This window comes from Danio rerio, chromosome 4, assembly GCF_049306965.1.
Source record: "Danio rerio strain Tuebingen ecotype United States chromosome 4, GRCz12tu, whole genome shotgun sequence".
Taxonomy (NCBI): Eukaryota; Metazoa; Chordata; class Actinopteri; order Cypriniformes; family Danionidae; genus Danio; species Danio rerio.
Window position 1 is genome coordinate 29,166,175 of NC_133179.1, and position 14,374 is coordinate 29,180,548.

Consider the following 14,374-nt stretch of genomic DNA (forward strand, 5'->3'; position numbering starts at 1 on the left):
AGGGCTGGGTCTGCCTCCTCCGGGGGCAGCGCTTGCAGGTTCACTACCTGATCTCTAAAGGGGGTGGTAGGAACCTTGGGCACATAACCGGGGCGGGGTCTCAGGATGACGTGAGAGTAATCCGGCCCGAATTCCAGGCACGAGTCACTGACCGAAAATGCCTCCAGGTCCCCGACCCTCTTGATGGAGGCCAACGCAACCAGCAGAGCTGTCTTCAGGGACAGAAATCTTAGAGATACTGATTCGAGTGGCTCAAAGGGATCGGATCGCAGACTCGTGAGAACGAGGGCGAGATCCCAAGAGGGCATGAGAGGGGGGCGAGATGGATGAATTCGCCTAGCACCCCTAAGGAACTGGATGACCAGGTTATGCTTTCCCACGGTGCCGCCAGCTACCGCGCTATAAGCGGAGATGGTGGCCACGTAAACCTTGAGAGTGGAGGGCGACAGCCTGCTGTCCAACTTCTCTTGAAGGAAAGAGAGCACAACACTAATCTGGCAATTTCGGGGGTCTTCTCTGCGAGAGACGCACCATTCAGTGAATAGACTCCACTTCAGGGCGTAGGCGCGCCTCGTGGAGGGGGCTCTAGCCTGAGTGATGGTATTAACCACCGCAGTCGGTAGGTTACCTAAGTCTTCCTCGCGTCTAGGGACCACACGTGGAGGTTCCAAAGATCGGGGCGAGGGTGCCAGATGGTGCCCTGTCCCTGAGAGAGTAGGTTCTCTCTCAAAGGGGTCCGCCAGGGGAGGGCCGTCGCGAGGAGTGAGAGCTCTGATATCCAGGTCCGGTTGGGCCAAAGGGGCGCAACTAGCAGAACCTGTTCCTCGTCCTCCCTGACCTTGCACAGAAACTGCGCGAGCAGGCTCACTGGGGGAAACGCATACTTGCGCATGCCCCGAGGCCAGCTGTGGGCCAGTGCATCCGTGCCGAGAGAGCCCTCGGTCAGGGAAAAAAACAACTGGCAGTGAGCGTTCTCGGGGGAAGCAAACAGATCGATCTGGGCCTCCCCGAATCGCGCCCATATCAGCTGAACAGACTCGGGGTGGAGTCTCCATTCTCCAGGGCGTAACAGCTGTCGTGAGAGCGCATTGGCTGCACGATTGAGCGTGCCTGGGACGTGAATGGCGCGCAGCAATTTCAGCCGCGGGTGACTTCAGAGGAGCAGACGGCGGGCGAGCTGAGACATGCGGCGAGAGCGCATACCCCCCATGCGGTTGATATACGCCGCCGCCGCCATACTGTCCGTCCTGACTAGCACGTGTTGCCGCTCCAGCACCGGTAAAAAGCGGTGGAGAGCGAGGAACACTGCCAACAGCTCTAGGCGATTGATATGCCAATGCAGCTGGGCACCCTTCCAGAGGCCCGCAGCCGCATGCCCGCGACACACGGCCCCCCAACCCGTGTTGGAAGCGTCTGTTGAAACAACAACATGGCTGGACGCCTGTCCTAGAGGCACACCGGCCTGTAGGAACGAGGGGTCGTTCCAAGGGCTGAGGGCGCGGCGACACAGCGCAGTAACCGAGACCCGGTGTGTGCCCGCGTGCCATTCGCGTCTGGGGACCCGATCGTGAAGCCAGTGCTGAAGTGGTCTAATATGGAGCAACCCGAGCGGCGTGACGGCGGCTGCGGATGCCATATGCACCAGGAGCCTCTGAAAGAACTTCAGTGGGACCACTAGTTTGCTGCCGAGCTCCCTCAGACAGTTCAGCAACAGGCGAGCGCGTTCCTCGGAGAGGTGCGCTACCATGGTGATCGAGTCCAGCTCCATCCCGAGAAAAGAAATCCTCTGCACGGGGGCGAGTTTGCTCTTTTCTCGGTTGACCTGAAGCCCCAGTAGGCGGAGATGCCGAAGCACCTTGTCCCTGTGCATAATCAATTGCTCCCGCGAGTGGGCTAAAATCAGCCAGTCATCGAGATAATTGAGTATGCGAATGCCCGCGAGCCGAAGGGGCGCTAGGGCACCCTCCGCGAGTTTGGTGAAGACCCGCGGAGACAGAGAGAGCCCGAAGGGGAGGACCTTGTACTGCCACGCTCGACCCTCGAACGCAAACCGCAGAAATTGGCGGTGGCGTGGAAGAATGGAGACATGGAAATATGCGTCCTTCAGGTCTATGGCTGCAAACCAATCCTGAGGACGAACGCATTGGAGAATGCGCCTCTGCGTGAGCATTCTGAACGGCAGCCTGTGCAGACAGCGGTTCAAAACGCGCAGATCTAGGATTGGCCGTGACCCACCGCTCTTTTTGGGTACGATGAAGTATGGGCTGTAAAACCCACTCTCCATCTCGGCTGGAGGAACCGGCTCGATTGCACCCTTCACCAGGTGGGCAGCAATCTCCTCTCGCAAGACAGGGGCGGACAGTGGGTTGACCCTGGAGAAATACACGCCCGTAAACTTGGGGGGCCGTTTCGCGAACTGAATCGCGTAACCGAGTCTGATTGTGCGTATGAGCCACCGCGAGTGGCTGGCCCGCGCTAACCAGGCAGGCAGAGCCCTCGCTAATGGAGTCATCGCTACAATCACTGACGTACCAGCGGTGGGGCAGCGCGGAGTGGGTGTGCTGATCCGGGAAGCACGAGGGTCCCGCGGAAGAGCTGGAGGAGAGCGATTCGCTCTGGCTCCGCACCCTGACTCCGGAGAGGGGGCTGGAGGGCTAAGGGAAGGGAGACCGTCCCCCCAGCGCTCGTGAGCCACTGGCGAAGCACGAAGAGTCTGCGAGCCGGAAGGCAGCGCGTCCCGGACTGGCAGAACTCGTGCAGTCACATCCGGGGAAGGGAAAAAGTGCTCTTTTACTGATGTTTTGGTGGCACTGAAAAGTACCGTTGTTATCGGGGCCCCGCCCTCCAACGGGGAAAGAGCAAGTTTCCTCTTCTCCGGATGGCCTGTCTTAGGGACGCTTCGCGGTCCGTTTACCGGACTTAACGGCGCCCTGGGCAGGAGGGGCTGCCTGCTTTCGAGGTGTACGCCGCGCCCGCTTGGCCGGAGGCGCAGGCAGGGGCGGGGCAGCACTCGTTGGCGGGCGCCCTCGGCGAGGAACAGCAGAGGTGGATGGCTCGGCGGGCGGAGCGGGCTTACGGCCACGCAGATAGATGACATTGCCCATCGCATCCGACTGCTCTTTCACTGCCTTGAATTCCTGGGTGAATTCACCGACGGTGTCGCCGAACAGGCCAGCCTGGGATATGGGCGAGTCAAGAAAGCGAACTTTGTCAACATCGCGCATATCGGCCAGGTTTAGCCAGAGGTGGCGTTCCTGAACCACAAGTGTGGACATCGTCCTCCCCAGCGCACACGCGGCGGACTTAGTAGTCCGAAGAGCATAGTCAGTCGCGGTGCGCAGCTCATGTAATAAGCTTGGGTTGGACCCGCCCTCGTGCAGCTCGGCCAGCGCCTGCGCTTGGTAGCGCTGGTAGGTGGCCATCGCGTGCAAAGCAGAAGCAGCCTGGCCCGCAGCCTTATAAGCTCTGGCTCCGAGGGAGGCAGACAACCTACAGGCTTTGGACGGGAGGCGGGGCAAACCCCGCCACGTAGAGGCGCCGCGCGGACAAAGATTGACCGCGATAGCGCGCTCCACTGACGGGATCGCCTCATACCCCCTGGCAGCTCCGCCGTCAAGGGCGGTGAGGGCGGAGGCACACGCAGCACGGGCAGAGAAAGGTGCCCTCCAAGACTGCGTGAGCCTACTGTGCACTTCCGGGAAGAAGGGGACGAGAGGCTTCGAAGGCTTCGCCTTCTGGTCCTCTACGTAGCACCCATCTAGTCGGTCCGGCCGCGGAGCTGGGGGATAAACCATCTCCAACCCCACGGCCGAAGCAGCCCGGGAAAGCACGGCTAACATGTCCGCTTCAGGATCCGATTTGACAGCGCTCACCTGCCCGGAGGGGGCGAGCGGGTCCGGAACAGGAGGCAACTGGGGTGGCTCGCTCTCTTGCGAAAGTTAGCCGCGATCTTAGCTGTGCAACGGTCATAGCATCGCAATGACGACATGAACCGCCCGCGAGCACCGCATTAACATGCTGGACCCCCAAACATGCAATGCAGTGATCGTGTCCATCATCCGGAGCCAGGAAACCCCGCATCCAGAAACGCACAGTCGGAGCTCCATCCTGAAAAGGACGTGCTGCACGACTGTGTTGCTCTTTTAGGAAAGTTTGCAACAATACGCACCGCTCTGGAGGACCGGACCCAAAGAACCGCAGGCAAGGGAGAAACCCAGCTCGACCGTCTGCCACCGCGAAGACCCACTCTGGACCGGGAGACACACTCGTTCGCTCTGAAGTGCTGATCAGCAAGAAGAACCCTCATCGACTCACTCAGAAAGGATCTGAAGCGAAAAGGATGGCGTCTGCTGGCTTCAGGTGTGCTTATATGCTGAGATAATTGCAGATGCCGCACACCTGCGCAAGCTTACGCTGCCAATTAATTTCATTCATTGGCCTGTTCAATACTCTCCAGACAAGCGGCTTCTGATCCGAATCCTCCCATTTCATGGCACTGAAGTTCCCCAACCGAAGGGGAACTTAAATTATACTTTGAGAAAAGCTACTAAGTTATTGCTGTAAAAAAATTACATTACTATTTTTTTTTTTTTTTTTTCAGTGAATGTGACTTGTTCCAAGGGCCATTGCTTGAGTCTTGAAAATATGGGACATCCCTGCCTGTGGCAAGATTTCAAGACCTAATGGAAACACATTATCAATACGAGAGTATGTTCTCCAAGACTGGAAATTATTCTTGATTACATACTGTAAGAGAAATGTGGAAGTGTGCTGTCTTGCAGTGCCACAGAATCTGACTTGATGACTTACGGTACATACAACAGTTAGTAGTGCATTAGCACCTCTTCATCTGTTATAAGTGTAATGCCAAAAATTTATATAATTGGAAAATTCTAAAACTTGACTAACAAGCAAGTTGAACTGCTGATCATTAGTTTTGTGGATTCACTATTATACAATAGCATCTATTTATTATCGAATCTTGCCTGCGGCCTTTACATGACTCGGAAATGCAATGATTATTGACTTGTTTACTTGGGTGGAAATTCAGACAGTAATTTCAGCAACAGCTCCATTTGGGAAAGCATGAGTTATTGTTAAAAAACAAATCCTGCCAAATCCATAACAAAAAGAGACTTATCGTTACCAGCAAGCAAAGGTTTAAATTTTGGGGTTAGGGTTGTGACCAGATGTGCAACCAATCATTACTTTTTTTTGATACCACTTTAAAATCAACATGATTCTATCACATGTCGTGTTTCATTTTACAAGCCACAAATGTCTCTAGCAGCATTTGTTTCAGACATTTGCATTGATTGAACAGCAGCCAGTAAATGAACAGGCTTTTCCGAAATCACGACAGAAATCATTTCTATGAAAAGCGTTGTTAATATTGCATTATTCACTCCACATGAAAAGCGGATTATTGTTGCATAATGAAGTCTGTGTCAACAATGACGTGACTGAGTGGCTTCCCTAGAAAGAATGTTTTTTCTTTTTAGAATTAAGAAGGAAAGGGAGGAAGAAAAAAAAAACTTTTAATGGGATCCAGACAATAACAATTATCTGCAGGCAAATTCGCTTTCTTCTGAATATGGTCCCATTAATTGCATTTACGTACTTTCAAATGAAGTATGTCGAATGCTTTTAGTCAACGATTCCCAAACCAATTTGCATGGTAATGAATATATTTCATTGGGATCTGAAATGTGTCCCTGGGTGTGTTTCTGCTCTGGCTGGGAAATTACGAGCAGGACGTTCATCGGTTTGCAGTGATTACAACCTCCTTCATGTGTAAGTGGAGATGTGTGTGTAAAACGTTAATTGTATTGCCCTACAAGCAGACACAAAGCATAACACCGCAGATGCTGGAGCTGTAATGAACCGGCCTCATCGCATTGTTATACTGTACGAAGGCGTTAGTGTGTAAAGGGAATTCTTAAAGGGATATGTTACCCAAAAATGAAAATTCTATCATTATTTACTCACCTTGTTAGAGTTCATTTATTCATATATGTATATATATATATATATATATATATATATATATATATATATATATATATATATATATATATATATATATTATTATTATTATTATTATTATTATTATTAGCCCCTTTAAGCTATATGTTTTTTTCGATAGTCTACACAACAAAACATCATTATACAATAACTTGCCTAACTGCCCTAACCTGCCTAGTTAACCTAATTAACCTAGTTAAGGCCCTTAAATGTCACTTTAAGCTGTATACAAGTGTCTTGAAAAATATCTAATCAAATTTTGGCTAGGGCGTACTGTAGGTTAGCTTGACATTGGTGTGGACCTATGAACAGGCTGTAGTTTTTCTGACAAATAGGTTCAACCTAAATTTGACAAGCTAGCCTACCCTGAGAGGAGATTAGCAGAACTGGCAAGGGTCATATTATTTATACTTTTACATTTAGCAGTTTATTGTTCAGTTTTCAGAACATATTATTTACTGACTATTTCTGCCTCCTATAGGTCAGAAGTGGATAAAAAACACTAGCATGAATGTTACCATTTTATGATGGTCAGTATTATTCAGTAGTTAACTGGTGAAAAGCTCCTGATGTCCACCTTTTTGTTTTTGATGCCACCATCCTCACTTCACACCTCACACATCTTTTTTTTGCACAGGAAAATTCCCTTGCACAGTTACATCTGAATGCAGTTACAGCCTTTCACATGACAGCAGGAAAGGCTCAGCCGATCACAATGGCTACATGTGTTTTAAGGGTGGTACGACTCGAGTAAAGACTGATTTAACCATTTTTGCATGCCCAGGTTAATGTTGACAGTGTGATTTTTAAATTGAATTAAATTGTTAGTGGGTACATTTCAGTTGTCGTTGGATAGTGGTGAGGATGCCTCCCCTTTGTCCATGTTAAATTTACACTCCTGGCTTTTGGTACCAATTGTGTGTGCCTGTCGCCTTAAATTCAAATGAGATTTTGCTCCCAGGCATCTTTTCAAAAGAGGGCGAAGTTACAAACACCTCTGCAACAGCATAGTGGCAGATTCAGAACAGGATTAATGTTATCATTGTGAAAAACTGAAAATTATAGTCTCAGAAGAAGGTAGCCTACACGGAGAGTACAGTGTTTCTTTGTACATCCTAAAATTTCACATTTATAATGCTTCTTAAGGTACTTTCACATCTAGACTTTTATTTCAGCACCTGGTGCATTTCCCCATTAGCACGGTTCAATTGGCAAATGTGAATCCAGCAATCGCACTCAGATCCGCGCCAAAATAATCGGTCTGAAGGGGTCTCAGCTTGATTAAAACAAACTCTGGAGCGGAACGATTGCTGTGAGAAAGCAAAATGATCCAACGAACTAACGACCAGGCTATATAACAGTGCATTATGTAATGTGCATATATGGCTGTATGAAGAGAGAATAGGGCGGGATGTCATCATTTCTAACGGTAAATGTTTATTTCTGGTCACATTCGAAAGTGAAAGAATGCTGAACTATAAATGACAGATTTTTATCCATTAGGAAAACTGCAGTCATTTTGTTATTTCTCCTTATAATGCATAATTCTAGCCAACGACTATTAATGAGGGAGTCTTACATTTGATTTATATTTGAGGACGATGTCTGATGGTGTCACCTTTTAAACCTAAAGTGCAGCGTTTTACTTATAATGTCTTATTGTTCACTGTCATAAATTAAAATAATGACGTATGACAGCTGAGCAGGACTGTGGAATTCTGACCAATTTGAAGAGAGTTTACTCACATGTGACTTGTTTTAGCTATTTTGGTCCGTTTAGAAGCTTTGCTATGTAAAAGTGAACTGCACCAAGAAAAAAAGTGCAACATTGTAACAATTTTAATCCGAATTCAGAGCAAAACAATAAATCTGCATGTGTGAAAGCACCCTAAGTCACTCACATTATCTTCAGCAGGTATGGTGTAAAAATAAATAAATAAATAAATAAATAAACTAATGGCAGACAGCTGCTTCTCACTCAGGGCTGTCTGTGCTAATGAGGGAGAGTTTGTCAATAGGTTAGATATATTTACACACTTTTGCCACTCAACTGTGTTTAAGCCTCTTTTAAAAGTGATATTTGCATAACAGTTTTCGTTTTAATCATTTCATATTGTAATACGCAAAAATAACACTACCTTTTTTGCACTCACCCAAAAAGTGCAGATTAAACAGTCTGCCAAGTCATTGCTTCTTATTCAGAAGTGGTAGAACAGACTATGATTCATTTCATCATCTGGCTGTCACCTTCTGTTTCGAAATTAGCAGGTCAGAATGGCCATGTTCATGGACTCCCACAAAAGTCTAATGTCATGACTTCTGCCCCAGCCTCCAGTCCATAAAAGTGCAAATCAAACAGATGACTTTAATGTTTCTTATAATCTTCGACTATGGAGTTGACATCTGATGACTGACAGCTGAGAAAATGACTTTTTCCCAACTATTATTATGGCCGTTTCTTGAAATGATATTGTATTATAAGTATTTTAAGTACAGTATAGGAATAATATAACTATATCATTACATGACATATCATAACATGAGTTTAATCTTATAATGTTATTTGATAACCTGGTCTATACACTGTAAAAGTATTGCTGCTGTATTATTATTATACTTACTATTATTATTAGTTGAATCAAGCTTTTCTATTCTATTCATCCCAACTTACATCAATCAAAGTAAATGTTTGGTAAACTTTGTGTAACTTAGAAAAAAATAATAAAATTTTGCGTGATTAACTACATATAAAGTCAGAATTATTAGCCCCCCTGAATTTTTAATGCCCCTGTTTATTTGTTTCCCCAATTTCTGTTTAAGGGAGGAAAGATTGTTTTAGCACATTTCTAAATATAATAGTTTTAAAAACTTATTTCTTATAACTGATTTATTTTATCTTTGCCATGAGGACAGTAAATAATATTTTACTAGCTATTTTTCAAGACACTTTAATACAGCTTAAAGTGACATTTAATGGCGTTACTAGGATAATTAGGTTAACTATGCAGGTTAGGGTAATTAGGTAAGTTAATGTATAGTAATGGTTTGTTCTGTAGACTATTGAAAAAAAAAAAAACTGCTTTTAATCTTGCCTAAATAAAACAAACATGACTTTCTCCAGAAGAAAAAATATTATCAAACATACTGTGAAAATTTCCTTGCTCTGTTAAACATAATTTGGGAAATATTTAAAAAAGTAAAAAAAATCAAAAGGGGGCTAATAATTCTGACTTCAACTGTATGTTTAAGCAACATAAAAATAGTTGCTGTCTTGACTTTTTAACTTTTTTTTTTACAGTGTACAGAGTAACACAAGAATATGTACATGAATATATATATATATATATATATATATATATATATATATATATATATATATATATATATATATATATATATATATATATATATATATATATATATGAAAATGTGCCAACAGTGTAGAAACTCTGATGAAACACACGAGTTGTTCCATCTACAAAATGTAAGCATATCCATGTCTATTTTGCTAGATACAATACTGCATATTGCTGTTTTTTGCTGTTTAATACCTCACTTGACAAATATTTTTTGAGTTTATTCAAAGTAGAAGGAAAAGTTGCAAAAAGTAGTTTTTTAGTGTAATCAACAATATCTGGATAAAATAATACTTTACAGCAATTACTCTGTCCACATATAGGTAACCTTATGAATAATTATATTTATAAATCAATATTATTTTATTTCAAAATTTCTTGTTTTTTCTGGTTAACTCTCTTGCTGAACACAAAATCAGGCTTTTTTAACAACGAGGGATGTTTCCAAAATCAAAAACATAATTAGTTAAATAACTAATATTTATTATTAAATAATTAATTTAAAATGTGATAATTTTATTACAACAAAATTTTATCAAGTAGTTATATACATATATATACACACACACACACACACACACACACACACACACACACACACACACACACACACACACACACACACACATCAAGATATTTACACAATCCAGATTATCAATGAATTAATTTAAGATTAAATATTTAAATGGCACTCATTATAAAAATGAAAAGCATCTTAAAATATTGAGTTATCTGGCTTGATGATAAGCTGAATTACATTTCTCACTTAGATAGTCTTCAAAACAAAATTGAGACCAACATTAGGCTTTTATTTTTTAATTGTTTCTCTTTAGAAGATCGAAAATGTTTAGTTCAAAGTTTTCTTCTATCAGTATAGGATTAAGGGGTGTACTTAAAAAAAAAAACATCCATGCAAAAATGTTTTTTTTTTATTCAATTACATTTTTTTATGTTTTTTTTTTATTATTATCGTGCCTTACGATTTGTCACTGGTTTAAGTGAACACACAAATCACTGTCATTTTTATTTTAAAAAGGACAGAATGTACAGAATATATGGGCGATAAAATAAATGCTAGTCATTTTCTTTATTATTATTTTTTATTATTTTTATTTATTCTATTTATCAATGAGTAATAAAAAAAATATTTTCTTTTATGTTGTCTCCACATTCCCTCCAAAATTTTTTGTGGTCTATGAGTTTCTAATCATTCATTCAACCATGGTGAACGCACAGAGTATAAAGGCTCTTGCTTTTGCACTCCTTTATTTTGGACACTGCAAGAACAGCTTCTCTCCCATGGTGTATGACAAAACTGAAACTGTGCGACTACCACAACAGGCGTATTCCGACTGTTGTGTGCAGTAAAAAGGCGGCTTCAGTGCCCTCCTCCAGTGCTGATATACAGCCATGTTGCACTGCTACAAGTGTGATATGCGTTCATAAAACAATCTGATGGCATAATTGTGTGTATAGAAAAACAAAATCATACTTAAAACAAAATCATACTTAAAAACCATCGCCAGTTCACAAATTTCACTTTAGAGCTAGCATTTGAATGATTTTCTAGCATAATGTCTAAAGTAATTTTTTCTCACATTTTAAGGCAGAACATGAAGGCATGAAATGTCATCAATCTAGAAAGATTTCCCAGTATTTCTCTGCTGAAATTGGGAGCTCACTATAATTAACTTGTACTGTAGCACTTGTTTTTACATACTGCATACAGAGAGAAAGAGAAAGAGTATTCTAGTAAATTGTGGCGATTCATGTCATGTAATTCAACCCCTTTGCAAAACCATGGTGCAAAAAATGACTTCTATAGCACATTCTTATTCTCACAAAAAAAGTGGTCGCTTTAGAATGCTGAAAATGGAAACTTTAATATCAAAACGACATTTATATAAAGTGTAAGTTTGCCTTTGATAAATTACTGTATAAAATAATAATAGTAAAACATTGCATGTAATGGGCTTAAAAGCGCTCAGAGGCACTCATTAATTTAGAAATGCTTTTACATGCTCTTTAGATAACAGCGGTTTTGGGAAATGCACCGTAGAGATTAAGCACTACAGTACTTGCATTCAACTAATGTTCTTCTTGCTTCAGAATAGCCAACCCTGGTAATTTTCAATCAGCTCCAAATGTTCCAGTAAGTTTGTAGAATTTACACGGAGCATAATGAATCAGTTATCATGTCAAATTAGATAAATGTGCTAGCACAGTTTTTTGTTTGTTTTTTGCTGCCATCCAAAATGTTTCTGGCTCTATGCTTTCTTGCCAGTTAGTGATCCAGCCATTGAAGCTTATACAGTCCTGTCAGCACTACAAAGTAAAATCTATCATTCCTGCGCAACTCCAGAACTCTTCTTCGCTTGCTTTTCGCCTTTTTCATCCCTCACTAACACTTTCCCTGCCTCTCCCTTCCATCACTGTCAATCAGGGAAAGTGAGTGGAGTGTGCATCTGTTCTAACACATATAGAAAGACAGAGAAACATTTATTTTGGACAAGACTTTATACCTCTCTGCCCCAGAGCGAAGTTTGGAAATATTTGTCAAATTAAAATTTTACAATCTTTAGAATGCACACTTTTTCAACAGAATTTGTATTCACTTGTGAATTAATCATATGGTTTTCTTTCTTTCTTTCTTTCTTTCTTTCTTTCTTTCTTTCTTTCTTTCTTTCTTTCTTTCTTTCTTTCTTTCTTTTTTTTTTTTTTTTTTTTTTTGCATGATTTCCTTGACAGATAAGGTCATTTTGTCCTTTAGGCTCAGCAGTTTAGAACTTGATTAAGTGTTCATTACATATTGGCTTCCTGCTGATTTAATTAATCCTTGAAATAAAGTCATTCAAACCATGTTTTGTGTACACATATGCTAATCTAACCACTCAAATATTAGCATATAAAAATTTTTTGACTTTTTTTTTTGGAGGACTTTTTGCAATATTTTGTTACAATATCAAGAGATACAACCAGCGCTGGATGTTTTGTATGTCTCCTTTGTTTCACACACCTATTACAGATTCTTTAGTCTCTGCAAATGAGCTGATGATTTGAATCAGGTGTGTTTGGTTAAGGAGACACGAAAAATGTGCAGAGATGTTAGTCCTCCAGGAACGTGGCTAAGAATCACCGATCTAAAGTATGTATCACTATTGTTTAAATTTAGTGTTACTAAACCAGACAGTTAGTGAAGTGCTGACTGGAGTAGAAAATTTTGCAAAAGTCTACTAACAATACACAAATTAAAAAACACAGACACAATTCAGTTTTAGTTCATCTTTATATCTTTAATGTATTCACAATGTAGATTGTGTCAAAGCAACTCAACATAGATGAAGTTTTAGTAAATTGAAACTGCTTCAATCCAGTTTTTACTGTTGAAGTTGAGTTCAGTGTAATGTAAATGTCCCAAACACTGAAGAGCAAATCTAACGATGATTCATATCAATTAAATACAAATGTCACTGGGGACTTTTCAAGAATCAGTCTGTTACTGTTGACCCGTCCATGGTCACAACATCCAACAACTCTGGATGCGGGTCAGATCCACGATTATGTGAACCTTGGGATGAGGAGAAACAGACAGACTAACATTAGTATAGATGCCATTCAAATTACAGTCTGTGCTGTTTGGAGAGTGAGTGTGCTTTAGCCCGGTTCAAGGTAACTGTACATAGTGTGAGGACGTCCTTAGACTTTGCTGGAGATTTAAACTGACAGAGTGTGTCTAACTCCTGAACTGTTTAAAGGCTGATTTATACTTATGGGTCAAGCGCACCCATATGCTCTGGTGCAGCCTTTGCGCGGTCGCATAGCCCTCACCGTGGCTGACGATGATGCTGACGTGCACCTCTCAAAAAAATTTAACTACACGTCACAACAACACGTGGTGCAAGCTCTGTACATTGGTCAGTTTGGTAGCGGTGACGATTGTCGGCGGTGCTGAGAGCCTCATTTGTTTACAAGTGCGATTTCCTGTGGTGAAGCTCCAGATAGAAACTTTAGTTTTGTGTTTACCATATGATTAAAGTTGTTGCAAGTCCACTGGTTCCCGCCTCTGAATCCATTCTTTGAGATTAAGCTACTTCTACATTAAGGTAGCACTCAGAAATATCAAAACACCTGCTAAGAAACTCAACACTGAGGAACATAAACACCTTAATGTCAGCTAGCGCTTTGGAAGTGTTATTCCAGAGCAACACAAACAGTATGCAGAAATATCAATGCACGACTACGCGCAAGGCAGGCAAAGTAGGTCACGGCAAAAATTTATTGCAGAAGTATAAATCATCCTTTAGGATGGCTTTAGAACACCCTGATATTAATTTTGATTATTTTAATGCCAAAATGGGTTCATGTTGGAGAAAGCTCTTAATAAATTTGACCTTTAGTCTTGATGTTAATTAAAACTGCATTTAAAAAAATACTTCTGAGAAATACAAACAGCCCTCTACATTTAGCTATACAGTAGCGATAATAACTTTTTACACTATTACCACTGTACACTACTGTTCAAAACATTCAGTATTTGACAGCAGTATTTCACATTGCATTTGCAGAATAATAACATAATACCTTAAACCTCTGGTGCAACAGATTGGAGCTATCACATCATGTCATACTAGAGCAAATATAGATAACTGATTATAGATTATTTTTCTTAGTTTAATTAGGTTACATCATGAACTTTTATAACACTGTCAAAAATGTTATCCTTAACTTAATAGGAGTGTTAGCAAAACATTTTCTTAGAACATAAGCACATTAGAACGCTAAAGATCTTGTGTTACTTCAAGTATTTGTTTTGGTCTCTGTCAACTTTAATTCAGAAAGTAATTTGGCAACACAAATTAAGCCAGAAATGGTGCCTCTTTGTTCAGAAAAACAGGTCAACATGTTCAGAGATTTTGGCAGAGATGATGCGAACCTGTCCCGTCACACCCTCTCAGCACATCTCTCGAGTAATTTCCGGTATTCACAGCTTTCCT